At 46.7% G+C, this 4,433-nt stretch overlaps 1 pseudogene; it reads left to right on the top strand.

The window, feature by feature from the left end:
• Positions 1-981: 981 nt before the first annotated feature.
• On the top strand, positions 982-3,808 carry LOC137271971 (uncharacterized; annotated as a pseudogene).
• The last annotated feature ends 625 nt before the right edge of the window (positions 3,809-4,433 follow it).

The raw sequence follows: 4,433 nt of genomic DNA, 5'->3' as shown, positions 1-4,433 counted from the left end.
CGCGTCTCCGCCGAACACTACTTACCGTCGCTCACTACCGTCGCTCATATTAACATCGATAAGCAGGTTAACGTCGCCAATCTGTAATGGGACCAAAAAGAAGAGCAGCATTACAGCACAGGCTAGCTCCCGGCACCTGCAGCTGGAAAGAAACGCAGATCAACAAGGGGTAGCAGTACCATCAGCACATCAAGTCCGCCGGTGGATATTCAAGGGACGACCTTGGGGACGACCTTCGATCCTCCTAGGAATGCTCCCATGCAAGGTAGGTTTAGCTTAGCTTCAGAATTGTATCAGGGAATGAACAATCCCATTCAGATAGACCCAAACTTATTATTAGCTACACCGTCCCTAACACCCGCGCCGGTTACCCAATCCACGGCAGCGCAGCCGGCGGCAGACGCGCACCCCAGTAGTCAGCAGGCGGTAGATGCACGCACAGGGTTTAATCCGGATTTAGATGCATGCACAGTTCCTTCTGCATCAAGCATTCAGGCCACGATACAATGGCTTTCTAATCTAGCTTCGGGTGGGGGATCTTCACAGCTAAGCCTCCCCACGTACAGGCAGGTACCCGATGCCACTGCGGTTAATGCGGGTTTGCCTCAGCTTTCTTACAAAACGGACCACATCGGTGCTCATGTTAAAGATTCGGTCAGGCAAAAAATATGGAACGGCGAGTTCGTAGACTTCCAAACACTCCTCCCTTCTCAAAACGTTGCGCAGGATGGCGATGTACCGTTACAAATGGTTTTCAACCAGGCAGGTCAGGTCATGTTTAAACCGGCAAGTAAACAATCTTCTAAACCCCTCAGTATTGCCTCCTGGACTACGGCCTTCCATATTTTTATGAGTATTTACCTGCAAAAACACCCAGGTGCAGTTCAAGAACTGTTAGGATACGTTGGCACAGTTCGGGGCGCCGCACACAAGTACGGTAATGACTCGTGGTACACCTATGATTATTATTTCCGCCATAAAATGGCTAGAGATCCCACGCGTTCCTGGGGAGCCATCGACGGCGATCTGTGGCTCCGTTACATGGTTCACGGTAGGCAGTCCTACAATCTCACAGACACTAAGTCCAGCACTGCTGGTTCCGTCACTGCTGTCACTGATAAGCAAGTCTGCTGGGATTTCAATTTTTCCCAATGTTCAAGATTATCTTGCAAGTACCCCCACAAATGTTCCAAATGCAAAAGTTCAAACCATAGTGCCCGTCAGTGCAATTCTTTTCGTAGCAAACCTACAAACAATGCACAAGTACAACTCCGAAACAGGGCCAGCTTACCCCCATCTCCCGATGTCGTTAGCTCCGGTACCCATAAAATATAACACTGATTCCATGGATCGATGCGTACTATGCAGTGTGCTCAAAAGATGCCGATCTATTACGGGTAGGTTTTACCTCAGGTTTTAATTTACAGTTCACTGGTTCGTTCACTCCTAACAACGCTCCCAACCTTAGATCAGCAAGGCAGTTTCCTCAAATTGTCAACACCAAACTACAAAAAGAAATCTCTCTTGGTCGTATCGCCGGGCCTTTCCCCTCATGCCCGATTCAAAACCTCAAGGTTTCTCCCGTTGGTTTAGTCAAAAAGAAATCAGACACATCAAGTGTCACCACAATCGCGGATAACTACCGTCTTATACACCACCTCTCCCATCCCCGGGGATCGTCCGTAAACGATGGAATTTCCGCGGAATTTTGCTCCGTTCAGTACTCACGATTCGATGAGGCGGTTAGTTTAGTGCAGCAATTAGGCAAGGGAGCTCAGTTGGCAAAATTTGATGTTAAGTCAGCCTTCCGTTTACTACCAGTCCGTCCGGAAGATTTCCACCTGTTAGGTATGTACTTTGAAGGAAATTACTAGTTTGACAAATGTCTCCCTTTCGGTTGTTCGATATCATGCGCTCTTTTTGAAACATTTAGCCGTTTCTTGCAGTGGTGCATAACCAAACACACACACACTGCATCCATCATGCATTACCTAGACGATTTCCTGGTGGGAGGTCGCGCCCAATCAGGCACATGTAAATACCTGTTAGATTCAAGCATTCAGCTTTTTCGACATTTCGGTATTCCCATAGCCCAGGAAAAAACAGTTCAACCAACCACGACCATCAAATTCCTAGGCATAACCATAGACACTATCTCTATGGAGATTAGGATACCACCTGAAAAAATCAATCACTTGTGTCAAGAAATTGTCGCCTTACTGCAGTCACAAAAGCGCAAACTAAAAGTTCACCAGTTACAATCTTTGTTAGGCAAGCTGTATTTTGTGTGTCGCGCAGTTAGGTGCGGGAGGGCTTTTTGTAGACGCTTGACTGATGCCCTTTGCGGAAACGTCTACCCCTATCATAGAATAAGACTCACTAACGGTATGAAACAGGACCTGCAAGTATGGTTACAGTTCCTGCAGCATTACAATGGCGTATCCGTGTTTCATGATTCCATTTGGCTGTCTGGTCAGCATTTACGTCTTTTCACGGATGCATCTAGCACACACGGCTTCGGGACGTATTTCCAGGGCAGCTGGACATGTGCGTCCTGGCCCCAAACGTGGATACAAAAAGGCTACACCAAGGATATGACACTCCTCGAATTATTTCCAAATGGCTCCAGACGCGGACCCGACACAGACCAGCTTACCAAGAGACATTTGGGAGATTGTATGACAGAATCTCATATACTTATCGTGTCTTCTTTATCACGCAACACTAGACGCACTTATTACACGGCGCTGCAATGTCTCGAAACGTTTAGGCGCGCGTTTAGTCTACCATTAGGAGGACCCATTTGCATAGACCAACTTCTGCAATTCATAGGCTACATGTCAATTCAAGGTAAATCCCCTCGTACTGTAAGGGCTTACATTTCAGCCTTATCCACCTGGAATAGACTAAATAACCTTATCAATCACTGTGAACATTTTTTGGTTAGAAAAGCCATCATTGGGATGCACAAGATTAAAGTTAGGAGGGACATACGAAAGCCCATCACATTTCCAATTCTTCAGCGCATCGTAGGTGTTTTGCCTGCTATCTGCAGCTCTTCTTACGAGGCTCAGGTTTTTAAGTCAGCATTTACCTTAGCCTTTTTTGGTTTCCTGAGGGTCAGCGAGTTGGTTTGCAGTTCACAAGCCGACGATTCAAAAACTTCACTACAAATTAATGATGTTTCATTTTCAGGCGAGGGATTAACCTTGCGCATAAGATTTTCTAAAACCGACCAGTTCGGTAGAGGAACTCTGCTGTCAATTTCTCCTACTGCCTCAGAGCTATGCCCCGTTAGAGCTCTCTCTCTGTATCTCGCGTCCAGACCACGCACTAGCTCACAGCTGTTTGTCCATTTTGACGGCTCACCATTAACGCGCTATCAATTTCAGGCGATTCTCAATAAGTCGCTATCACATGTCGGTTATGACGCGACCCAGTATACATCACATTCTTTCAGAATAGGCGCTGCTACAACTGCGGCGATTAATGGTTTGGATGAAAGTATAATTCAGCAGTATGGTAGATGGACATCTTGTGCATACCAGGGTTATATTAGGATCTAATAAAGTAATCACGCATAATTAACTGATTCTACTTAATATTTACTAGCCTTGCTCTTACCAATTACATTGTAGCAATTTTTTCTGCTGTCCGATCTCTATGTTACAGATCTGGCCTGGGTGATTGGTGACAGCTACATGGCCAGGGCAAAGGGGAGCTTGGAACAACTCTTGCAACGTCTCGGCCGTACACGGTGGCAGGTCCGAGGCGGGAGGCGATGGAGCCACTTCCGAGCTTTGCTTAACAGTCTTTTGGCTTCCGCGTCTAACACCAGTCCTAAATGGCTCGTGATCCACTTAGGCTCAAACGACTTGTCCCAAACGTCCGCCACGTCCATATATGAAGACATTATGTGTGATTTGCTGTATGCCAAGCTACGTATGCCTGATACGAGGCTGGTGTGGTCTTTCATGTTGCCACGGGTTGCGTGGCCGGCTGCTATGGACATCAAAAAGCTTGAACTTTCTCGTAAAAAGCTAAATCGAAGACTCTCAAACAGAATCTATGAGCTTCATGGGATCAGCGTCCGCCACGACCAGTTTGATCCGGTCAAATGTGGCCCGGAACATTACTTGGCTGACGGGGTGCACCTGTCAACCACTGCAATGGACATTTTTGTGCACAATATTGTTAGTGCTTTAACTGCTAGTTAACTCGGATAAATAAAAATAACGGCAGTAAGTGAGCACGCGCTTCCATTATTTCCCAGCACCGTGTAAGTCGTTTATGCTGTTCGCGTATCCACTATTTTCTAATATCTATATGTTGCTGTGTGGATGGCCGGCGATTTATATCGCGGTGGCCTGCTTGGGGTGAGAAGCTATCAATCGCTATGCTGCTGGTTGTCCGCTTTCACAGCAGAAACCAAA

The sequence above is a fragment of the Haliotis asinina genome, chromosome 2 (genome assembly GCF_037392515.1).
Source record: "Haliotis asinina isolate JCU_RB_2024 chromosome 2, JCU_Hal_asi_v2, whole genome shotgun sequence".
NCBI classification, from domain to species: Eukaryota; Metazoa; Mollusca; class Gastropoda; order Lepetellida; family Haliotidae; genus Haliotis; species Haliotis asinina.
The sequence above is the reverse complement of the archived record's forward strand: the minus strand, read 5'-3'. Positions and strand labels throughout refer to the sequence as shown.